The sequence below is a fragment of the Capricornis sumatraensis genome, chromosome 12 (genome assembly GCF_032405125.1).
Source record: "Capricornis sumatraensis isolate serow.1 chromosome 12, serow.2, whole genome shotgun sequence".
NCBI lineage: Eukaryota > Metazoa > Chordata > Mammalia > Artiodactyla > Bovidae > Capricornis > Capricornis sumatraensis.
This window is the reverse complement of record NC_091080.1, coordinates 32191929-32204384: the sequence shown is the minus strand read 5'-3', so window position 1 is coordinate 32204384 and position 12456 is coordinate 32191929.

Here is a 12456-nt window from a genome sequence, read left to right as displayed (position 1 = left end):
TCAATCTGAGGTCAGTCATTGACCCGCACATAGTGCTTAATGCCATGGGTTGACACGAGCTCCTGGTGGTGTGGTTCTCACTAGCTCGAATTTTGTGAAGCTTGGGTTCTAATACAAACCTGCTCTTGGGTCAGATTTTTTCAGGATTGTTTTCAATAGGACTCACCTGTGGTCTGACTGGCAAACACACCGTGGTGTGTCATGGGATATCACATGTGGGTTTATACTAAGGATGAGTCCTCACATGTGGCCCAAAGGCACAGCTCTTGTGGGACAGCAAAGGAAAACAGAATCATAGAAATTCAGAGCTGGAAGATGACTTAGCCTCTGAGGAAAATCATGCCCAGGGACAGTGCGCTTTTTTTTTTTTTGGTAACTTTTTATTTTGTATTGGGGTATGCTGCTGCTGCTAAGTCGCTTCAGTCGTGTCTGACTCTGTGCGACCCCATAGATGGCAGCCCACCAGGCTCCCCCATCCCTGGGATTCTCCAGGCAAGAAGACTGGAGTGGGTTGCCATTTCCTTCTCCAATGCATGAAAGTGAAAAGTCAAAGTGAAGTCACTCAGTCGTGTCCGACTCTTCACAACCCCATGGACTGCAGCCCACCAGGCTCCTCCATCCATGGGATTTTCCAGGCAAGAGTGCTGGAGCGGGGTGCCATTGTCTTCTCCATGTATTGGGATATAGCCGATTACAATGTTGTGATAGTTTCAGGTGAATAGCAAAGGAACTCAGCCATACACGTACATGTATCCCATGGAATTTTCCAGGCAAGAATACTAGAGTGGGTTGCCATTTCCTTCTCCAGGGGATTGTCCCCACCCAGGGATCGAACTTGTGTATCCTACATTGGCAGGAGGATTCTTTACCACTAGTCCCAGCTGGGAAGGATTCTTCACCACTGAGCCACCAGGGAAGCCCTGTGAGTATTGAATCTTATGGAACTGGAACTCTGAGAGGTTAGACTTCATGTATGAACCCACAGGAGGGGCACACACACGTGCTTAGGAGGTCTGGTGGGCAGCTTGAAGAAGTGAAGCCAGCCAGCGGGCAGGAGTGAGGTTACCTCCACAGGCTTCTTTGCAACAAGGGCCTCGGGGTGACTGGTCAACATGATGATCTTCTGCCAGTTCAAAGTTCAAGAGGACAGAGTCTGGGTGTTGCCCGTTTCATGTCTTGGCCAGATTCTTCACCCGCTGACGTAAGAACCAGGCCATCCTTCTGGGGGACGTTCTGGTGATAGTTTCTTCTTTGTTATTTTTTTCAAAAGAAGCCAGAAATCTGAGTTTTACATGAATCTTCCAATTTTTAAATGCTAGTAGTTAACTCCAGTGGTGGAATTTCTTTGGGAAGAGGGAGTGGAATCATGTCATCCATGAACTGAATGTGGCCCTCAGCTTGCTCTTTTGAGACCTCTTTTCATTTGAAGAAGGATGAGACAGCGAAAGCAGAGCAGGCACCCCCTAAAAGTGGAGAATTTTTGTTTTATGTTTCTCAGAAGGAGACATGAGGTTTAAAGGCTGTGTGACCTTTCCTTAGTGAATGGCCACCCACATGTGGCCACCCAGGTGGGACCCTCTGTGCCACGAGCAGAGGGGTCAGGAGGTTGAAAGCGTAGTGGTCATTGCAGTCTCCAGACTGCACTGTCCATGCCCACCCTCCAATCATTTTCTGGGTGGGGAGCAGGGTTCTTACAGAAACAGCCAGCAGCATAAGACCATGGAATCTCAGTGCACTAAGCAACCTTAACAGACATCTGGTCAACCCTGTCATTTTACACAAATAAACTGAGCTCAAAGAAGGAGGGACCCCGACTCTCAGCCTCACACAGCTGGTTCACGGCTGAACTGAGTTGACAGCTCAGACCCCTGCTCCCAGAACAGATTGTCTTGAAAATCTTTCCTCTCCCCCACCTCTCGTCCTCATTCTGGAAAGAGTTCTCGTAAAGGATATCTCTGAAATTAAATATCAAAGAAGGCTTCCTTTCGGTAATTTGATGAGACTTTTCACATTAAAAATTTCACCAGCCAGGAAAAACCATCTTTCTCAAATCCTGCATCCCTGATTAGGACTTAGAAAAGAGAGACACCAAAGTCATTGTATGCTTTGCTTAGTTACGAGGAAGAGTTTGCTAAGTGTACACGTGTGACAGTCTACTGGGCATTTTATCCATTCCACTGCTGTTCATCTTCATGATTATCTCCATTTTACAGTTGGGAGAACCGAGGCTTCAAGAAGCTAAGAAGTCTGCCCAAAGGCTTACAACTGTTAAAGGACAGAACTAGGATCTGGCAAAGAGCCCTAATGTGATAAATATGGCCCTTAGAGCTGAACTTCACGCCTGCCTCACCTCCCAGGAGATGTTAGCTTTCAAAGGCCCAGTTCCCAGAAAACCTTCCACCATCCTGGCATCTAGGAAGCTGCCTCAGTCTCTTACACAGAACACTACTGTGCCCACCTGATCCCACGTTTGTTTGTTTTTTTTCAGTCTCCAAAAACGTGATCTTCTCTCATGATGCCAATTATGCAGAAACAATGGACTTCTGCTCAATAGTTAACTATTCACCATGTTTGAAAGAAAATCCTGGAATGTTTACTTCAAATATGAAAGTGTCAGCTCAAAGGGAAACTTTTAATAATTCTCTGGAGTAGGGGAAGAGTTCTAGAGGAACCATTCTTGCAACTTGAACCAAAATGCTGTGGATTGTGTATATGATAAGAGCAGAAAGGCTTGATCCCGGGAGAATGCACATAAACAGAGGAGGTAATTAGATTAATCATTTTGACACCTGAAAGGATGACAAGAAACTTTTAACCTACTGATAATCAGCAGAGGGTGCTGTCACTGTAGATGGCTCAGCCAGACTATGGGGTATCACATTAGCTAACTGCCTGGCCAATTAGAGGCATGTAATTCTTTCATATACTTAGCATAGAAGCGAAGATGATTTAAAACAGTTTCATTGTCTCTGACACATATCCAAATTTTTAATAACAGCTAAGCCCTTTACTAAGTAATTGAATAAAATAATACATTCAAGCCCCGGAAAACCTTCTCAGACCTCTTTTTATCTCTATGTTTTATTGATGGAAAAATGGATTGCGATCCACATTTCTAGACGGGGCACATGCCACGTGATATAATTTTTTTCTTTGTAAAACTTAAGCATTCCAAACTTATTGGAGGAGTTAAATGATTTTGATCATTTTGAAACTAGCTGTCAGATTTAATCTATGCTAAAAAGACAGAGGGCAAATGTATTCTGAAGCTTGTTATATAATTTACAGATTATTCTTGCAATTTATATTCCATCAAATAGGGTATATTAGGCTCTCAGAAAGCACGTAATGATCAATTAATTTCAGCAGAGCCATCATGGTGGCACTTATGGGACAGACATGATTAGACCCTTTTCAAGAAGAGTCCCAAGGTCAAGTCATCAAATACAACTGATTACGTTTTCTAATGGTTTATCCATGCCCATTAAGGAGCACTCAGCTATTCAGCTTCTCTTCTGATCTTGACATTCAAAATTTGCTCGGATGGCTCCTGACAAGCAAAAATGTATTCTCTAATCTTTAACCACATAAACAATAGCTAACCACTTGTAATTGAGTTTAAATTGATTTCAGGTGGCTTCAGAGAAAAGCAATTTCTACAACAGATTAACCTCTTAATTAAAGTATATTAAGAGTACTGTCAGGTGGTGAAATTCTGCTACAGCAGAAAATTATACCTCATTGACATTCATTTATGAAAGAATTGTTGCTCCATTCCCAGGTAACAGGTTACTTATTGATGGTTCTTGCTTCACTGGGTCAACGCAAGTCCGCATCAGTCTGTAGACTCTTGGTCTGCCGTGAGGGACAGGTGTGGGGAGGGAGGGGCGTGATGTCAAGCAGACTTTGTTTAGGGCATGATGCTGTCCTTTCATTGTTTGTGATGTGATGCTCTCCTCGTACTTACATCAGCAGAAAGTCACTTTCCTCCAGAAAGTGGATCCTGGGAAAACCACAGACTCTCTCGAGAGATCTGAGGAACGGGAAAATCCGATGTGAGCCTCCACAGGCAGGATAACCAAGCTGTGCACTGCCGGGTGTTCTTTAATGCATTTGAGCAGACATCCCTGTCCTTCAGGCTTGTGCTGTCCAAGGGTGGTCTTCAGATCAGCATCACTTGGGAACTGTTAGTAATGTAGAGTCTTAGCCCCCACCCCCACCCCCACCCCAGACCTACTGAATTCAGTCAGTTCAGTCGCTCAGTCGTGTCCAACTCTTTGCGACCCCATGGACTGCAGCATGCCAGGCTACCCTGTCCATCACCAATTCCTGGAGCTTGTTCAAACTCATGTCCGTTGAGTCAGTGATGCTATCCAACCATCTCATCCTCTGTCATCCCCTTTTTCTCCTGCCTTCAGTCTTTCTCAGCACCAGGGTCTTTTCCAATGAGTCAGTTCTTTGCATCAGGTGGCCAAAGGATTGGAGATTCATCTTCAGCATCAGTCCTTCCAATGAATATTCAGAACTGATTTCCTTCAGGATTGACTGGTTTGATCTCCTTATAGTCCAAGGGACTCTCAAGAGTCTTCTCCAACCCCACAGTTCAAAACATCAATTCTTTGGTGCTCAGCTTTCTTTATGGTCCAACTCTCACATCCATACATGACTACTGGAAAAACCATAGCTTTTCATTTCATAGCTTCAGTAGACCTACTGAATTAGAGTCACTGTTTTAACAAGATTCCCCAGAGAATTCATTTGTGCTTTTATAATTTAAACTTTTATAATTTAAAAGTTTAGGGAGTACCATTAGCCCTCCATATCTGCAGGTTCTGTACTCATGAATTCTATCAACTGCAGATGGCAAATATTTGGAAAAGGAAATTCCAGAAAGTTCCAAAACACACACACACACAACACTGACATGTTCCAGCAGCTATTTCCATAGCATTTACATTGTATTAGGTATCATAAGCAATCTAGAGATGATTTAAAGTACACGGGGGAGGGGGGACGTGCATATGTTATTTGCACAAGGGGCTTGAGCCACAGGGAATATAGCCATTATCCTATAATAACTTTAAATTGAGTATAATCTTTAAAGACATTGAAGCACTGTGTGGTACACCTGAAACTAATATTGTAGATCAACTATCATTTAAAAGCTAAAAGGCCGAATAAAAAAAAAAAAAACAGAAAAAGAAAAAAATAACAAACTTTTGCATCCATGGATTTTGGTATCCCCAGTCATCCTGGGAGGAATCCCCCAAGGATACTAGGGGAGGAATGCAGTGTTCTCAGTGAGTGTTAAGATGGATCCCATCATCTTAGCTGTATTTATGCATCAGAAATACCTGGTCAGGCTTCCCTGGTGCTACAGTGGCTAAGAATCTGCCTTGCAATGCAGGAGATACAGGTTCAGTCCCTGGTTGAGGGAAGATCTCACATGCCACGGGGCAACTAAACCCACATGCTGCAACTACTGAAGCCCACAAGCCCTCGAGCCTGTGCTCAACAACAAGAGAAGCCCCTCCAATGAGAAGCCCCCACTCTGCAAGTAGAGAAAGCCCGAGTGCAGCTATGGAGACCCAGTGCAACCAAAAAATTTAGTTAACTTAAAAAAAAAAAAAACTTGGCCAGAGATTTCCCTGCTGGTCCAATGGTTACGAATCCACCTTGCAATGCAAGGGACGTGGTCGGAGAGCTAAGATTCCACGGGCTGAGGGGGAACCAAGCCCATGCACCGCAAGAAAGATCCCGCATGCTGCAACCAAGACCCAATGCAGTCACATCAATAAATATTTTTTAAAAAAGAAAAACTCAGTCAGTTTGATGAAAAGAGTAACAGAACTGGCACTGAGCATCATGGAAGCCAGACAGTCTCCTCTGGGCACTTTAGTTTCCTCTCCCTCCTTTCAAGAGCTTCCTGGCTTCCCGGAGTTCCTAACCTGGCCATGAACAGCCCAGGTGAGTTCACACACACTGACTTGGTTCCAGCCCAGGACATGGGACGTTCAGAGTTTCTGACTTGGGCAGAATCCAGCTTTAACCCTGTGCTGTCTCCCTGGGCTGGGAATAATCTGACCCTGCCAGTCTCCTCTCTTGGCATTAATGGAACCTTTAGCTCACATTCCTGCACTGGGCCCAGCCTCTGTCATCTTTAGCCTGAGGGATTTTGGTTGCTTTCTGAACTTGCCTTTTTTATCTTGCTCACCTGGTCTCAAGATACGTACACTTATCTGTCTAAACTTGGGTTGGGGCATTGACTTCTAAGCCATCCCATAGGCGGCAGCCTCCAGGCCACTTCACTGTGGCTTGTGGTTGTTCAAAGGAAGTCCCATGATAATGCAACTGTGCTCAGCACCCCAGATGTTTTTTAGGAAAATTGGTTTAGAGCAGCAAGTCTCTTTCTTGACCATACACTAAAATCACCTGAAGAAACTGAAAATTTCCAACATCAAGGGTCCCATCCCAGGTGAATTTAAATCAGAATCTCACATCCTGAATATAAATGTTTATACAAGCTACAAGGTGATTCTTAGATGGGGCCAGAGTTAGGAAGCATCAGATAAGAGAATATCAAACCAGTCAATCCTAACGAAAAATCAACCCTGAATATTCAATGGAAGGACTGATGCTGATACTCAAATATGCTGGCCACTTGAAGCAAAGAGCCGACTTGTTGGAAAAGACCCTGATGCTGGGAAAGATTGAAGGCAGGAGGAGAAGAGAATGACAGGGGATAAGATGGTTAGATAACATCACTGACTCAGTGGACATGAGTTTGAGCAAGCTCCAGGAGATGGCAAAGGACAGGGAGGTCTGCCGCGCTGCAGTCCATGGGGTTGCAAAGAGTCAGACACGAATGTGCAACTGAACAACAAGAGAAACTTCCCCGCCCCAGCCATGCTCACCCCCTCTTCACACTGTATGCTTGAGTAACACTTTACTTCTCGTCATATTCAACTTAATCTCTCTCCCCACCACCAGAGCATTTAGAAAATAATGAATGAACGGTGTAGCCTAATCGGGGGAGGGGAGGAAGGAAGGCGGTGGGGAGGAAGGACCTTCCTGCTTTATGGATCCCATTGCTAAGACTGCAAAGAAGTTTATCCAGGGTGGAAAGTAAACTGACACCACCTCAGCTTACCCCAGCTGAAGGTGCATCCCTAGTTCAGAAGGATCCTAGGAAGTAAGAAGATGTAACCTGGTGGTCACAACCACTCTCAAGCCTGGAAGAAAGAAGCCGAAGCACCAGGCAAGAGATTTAACATGATCAACACATGTTTTTCCATTGGCACATGTTCAAAAAAGAAAAACTACCCCCACACTGTTGCTGTTTATAAGTGGTCATTCCAACCCATCCTGTGCATCCTTAATTCTTGGAGGTAAAGTGGAGTGGGGACTGGATGCTCTTCAAAGGGTCTGTCCATGCCTGAGATTAACAAAGGAGACAGCGGCTTACCCTTCCGCCCCTCCCCATGCCAGGGTTCCAAGCCCTGTGTCCGCCCCTGGGTGGATCCGAGCCCACAGGGGAACCAGGTCAGAACACCTGCTGTGGTGAGGAGGAAGCCAGGGTGCACCTGCCACGCTTCCTCCCCTCACCTTTTCTTTCACGGGTCAAGAATTCATAACAACTGCCACCACGTGCTGATTCTCTGAGAGCCTGAGAGGAGCCGCACCTGGGAACCCGAGAGAGATGCAAATTCTCCGGGGAGGGCCCACCCAGACCCACTGAATCAGAAACACTAGAAGCGGGGGCAGCAAGTTGTATCTTAAGATGCCCTCCAGCTGACTCGGATTTGAAAAACACAACTTTATTATTTTTTCTGTACTTAGCTTTCTTGATTTCCCTAGTAGCTCAGATGGTAAAGAATCTGCCTACAGTGCAGGAGACCTGGGTTCGATCCCTGGGTCGGGAAGATCCCCTGGCGAAGGGAATGGCAACCTACTCCAGTATTCTTGCCTGGAGAATCCCATGGACAGAGGAGCCTGGAGGGCTGAAGTCCATGGGGTCGCATAGAGTCGGAAAGAACTAAAGTGGTCAACACACACACACACAGGGCTTTCTTAGGAGTCTCCTCCATCATCTTTCTGATCTGGTCTGGTAAGGGGAGGGGCTGTGAAAATGCTGCCTCTCCATTCAGACTTCCTGAACCCTGGAAGGGTCCACAGCTGGTTCTCAGCAGTCTACCTTCTGAATCTCTGAGCCTCTGTTTGGATCCCATGAGTGGTCTAAGTCCTGTGTTCTTGTGAGACAATCCTGAGCAAATGAGAATGAAGAGGAGGATGCCAAGAGGATGAGAGAAAGAGAAACAGAAGGAAACGAGCAATAGAATAATTGCTTTTAATAATCACCTACTCTGTGCCAAGCACTGTGCTAGACACTAAGAACGCAGTAACCCTCCAAGTCCTTACTACAATCTCATATAATAGTAACATCACCCCTTGTGTTCAGGGGATGAAACTGCTGAAGCAAGAATGTGGTTCCAAACTGCACCCTTCACCATCTTCTCCCTCAAACACTGGGTTCTCTGCTCTTAGGCTTAGTTTATCCCTTCATTTTGGTTTCAAGGAATGGTGGCTTGGTTGGCCAACCCCCACATGTGATGTTTCAAACTCCAGTCTTCTTTTGATTAAATTAGAACATCAGTCTAATCCTTTAAAATGTTGAAAAATGAAACTGACCAACGAGGCCAAGAAACTTCAACTCCAGTGTCTTAAGAAGCCTGAATTTGGATTTCATTCTCTGCCTTGACCGTGTGACCTTGAAAAGCACCGGCCATCTCTGAGTTCTCTCTCTCCCATTCTCTGCCTCTGCAGTGCTGCTCAAAAATCAAAAGCACTATTGATGTAGGAGCACTCTACAAACTGGAAAACACCACCGAAAATAGAAATTATTATTATGTCTAAAAACTAGTTCAGCTCTTCCCCTTTCCCCCCCTCTGGCTGAATTGACTAACTACCTAAGAGTCAGGAAGGGAGACAAGATCTTTTATGGCTGGGTTCATTCCAACAACAATACTTTCCACAAACATCCATTAAGGCCCTAACATAAGCCAGGCACTTTTATAGGTATTTTCTCTTTTCAGAGACAAGACATTTATGACTGAGTTACTTCTGCAACTTCTCATCTGTTGGCGGGTGTTATACCTGCTGTGGACTAAAGTCAGGGAGCTGGACCTAGGCAGCTTGATTAACTGGATTTGGACACTACAGCTTGACTCCACAAGCACCCAACTGTCCCCAACTTGCCTCGGCTCCTCGCCACATGCGCATCTGTGTGGCCCATGGGGCAAGGGCAAGGTCATGCGGCTTTTTCATGGAAGCCATTTGGTCACATGTATTCCCAGCAAGAGAAGGAGGATGAATCACAGCAGCTCCATCGCCCTGTAACAAACAGCTCCGAACCCATGCCCCGCTGAGCATGAGTCAGGTTGAGTGCAGAATCAGAGGCCGTCTCCTTCCCAGCTTTCTACATTTTTCCGTATTGCTTCTTCTTCCTGGGTTTGTTTTGCCTTTAGGTTTTCTTTTCTTTTTCAACTTTATACCTAGGTTTTGAGACTTTCCTCTCAGTGCCTTGGCTAAGAAAGAGGCAGCACATGTTTTTCTTAAGAAATGCATTTGGTATAAATACAGTATGTTATTCCTACATTTTATATAGCATATTTATATTATATCTCATATATAAATATATATTAACTATATATAAATGCACATGCTGGGCTCAGTCACTCAGTTGTGCCTGACTCTTTGTGACCCCATGGACCCTGCCAGGCTCCTCTGTCCATGGGATTCTCCAGGCAAGAATACTGGAGCGGGTTGCCACTCCCTTCTCCAGGGGAATCTTCCCAACCCAGGGATCGAACCCACGTCTCCTGCTTCTCCTGCCTTGGTAGGTGGATTCTTTACCACTGTGCCACATGGGAAGCCCTATTACGGTGCCTAACACATAGTAAATGCTGGAGAATATTTGCCACTATTGATTATGATCACCACCTTAGACAAAGATGGGATGGCATTTCCTCAGTCATCCAGGAAGCCCACATTCATGGCCTCTGCACACACACACACACACACACACACACACCAGTATAGTTTGGGAGCTAAGCTATCCATTGGCCTTCTATTATCATATCTGAAGTACATTTTGTTATAAGGGGAAGGGTTTAGATACAAGAGGCAACAAAGAAGGAGCAAGGTCAACAACACTGGCCAAGAGAACTTCCTAAGGACCTGACCTTGGGATCCCAGAAAAAATAATCTCCAACAGAAGTTCAGGGAAGAGAGGAAGAAGTCCAGGGGGAGACAGACAGCCATGCTGTCAGGGTTTCCTGAAATAAATTACTGGTGGAGAGACAGCTTTTATAAAGTTCACCAAATCTTGCAAAAACATGACTACCGTAGTAGGAGAGCTTGCCAAATTATGCAATTTGGAGCAAAATGCTCCTTTCCGCCCCCACTGTGATGTTCAGCTCCTGGCTAAGCCAAAAGCAGTTACTGGCAAGAAAATAATTAAAAAAAATTTTTTTTTGGCATATGGTGAAAAGCAGGGAAATAGGAAAAGAATCCTAGAGGAGTTTTTCCCCTAACCTTTGATTAAAATGATTTTCTGCATTTGGCAAAACAGCACTAATCAAAACACATAATTCATAATGAAACTCATTTCAAAGCTTTAACCTTCCATGAAAGTTTTGGATGAAGAATCTATCCTGAAGATACACACTTCTATGCACACCAAGATGTTCAGGCCTGTCTAGGGCAGCACTTTTTAATAATTCTGAGAAACAATTGAAAGGTTTAAAAATAAGAGAATGGCTAATCCGATTCGGTACATGCATCTCACGGGAATCTATAGAACTATTACAACCAATGGACTGTGTTCATACTGATACTGAATGATGCCAAATACAATAAGCTGAACCAAAAGAAAAAAAAAGCAATCCATTAGGTAATATATTGAGTAAAGGCATATCTTGGCAATATCGTGGGTTTACCACTACAATAAAGTAAATATTGCAATAAAGCAAGTCACACAAACTTTTTGGTTTCCAGAGCATAGGAAATTTATGTCCCATTCACTTCCGTATTCCTCCTACCTAAAATAGCATCTGGCACCTTGTAGAGACTCAACTATCTGTCATTTGACTGAATGAGTGAATGTTCATAAAATATTTTGTAATTAACAGTTTTGAGATGTCTGGATGGCATCACTGACTTGATGGACATGAGTCTGGGTAGACTCCAGGAGTTGGTGATGGACAGGGAGGCCTGGTGTGCTGTGATTCATGGGGTCGCAAAGAGTCAGACACAACTGAGCAACTGAACTGAACTGAATGAATGGTTTAATACATATGTATACCTATGTGTTTATATACACATATATGTGTATATATACCTATACATATATATATGTACAGGTGTGTGTATATATATATATATATATATATATATATGCTGATGGATGTGTATATGTAATAGCTGCTGAAATTGTGACAACTGTCAAGTCAGGCATACAGGTACTGATGCTTTAAGACCAAAGCATGCTGGCATATATGGCACACTCTTCCTGTGACCTCTTTACCCCTGATCTCTCACCTTTCACTGGGGTTACTTTTCTATGTCTGCATCTCTATTCCTGCCCTGAAAATAGGTTCATCTATACCATTTTTCCAGATTCCACATGTATGTGTTACTATATGACATCTGTTTCTTTCTTTCTGACTTCACTCCATATGACAGACAGTGGGTCCATCCACGTCTCTACGAATGACCCAACTCCGTCCCTTTATATGGCTAAGTAATATTCACACAATGGGATAATACTCAGCCATAAAAAGAAACAGAACATATTGGTAACTGGAACAGTCTGGGTGCCTTTGCATGACTCTGAAATGACAACTGTGGTGGTGGTCACCTTTCACCCAGGATGGAAGGCTGCCTCAAGGCAATCCACTTTAGGCGTATTTGGGTGAGTCTAGGTTGCCCTTTGTCTCCACCACAGCCCCCAGGTCCCAGCACAGAGAGGTTTACCTAGGACCGTGGGTGAAGAGGAAAGTGGGGTAAACCATGTGCCCACCAGTCCAGGGAGGAGAGCAGAACTCGTCTTCAAATGCAAAGGAAGGAGTTTTTGTCCTCTTTTGCTGACTTAAAAAAAATTATCTGGGGGTGGGGAGTGGGGAAGAACCCCCTCACTGACTGCATCCTGCCTCGCCTCCCCACAGTCAGGACACCGAACCACACTGGCCTTTGCCCTGGACCTCTGACTCCCCAGCTCTCCCCTGCCTTGGGGCCTTAATGTGCACTTGTCAATTCCTCTTTCTAGAATATTCTTTCCTCACCTCAGCTTAACTGTCACCTCCTCAGAAAGACTTTCCCTGGCCATGTTAAACAACTAACCCTCACTTTCCGGGCTCTCTCTCTGTCTATCCTACCCTCTTGTTTCATCCCTCCAAT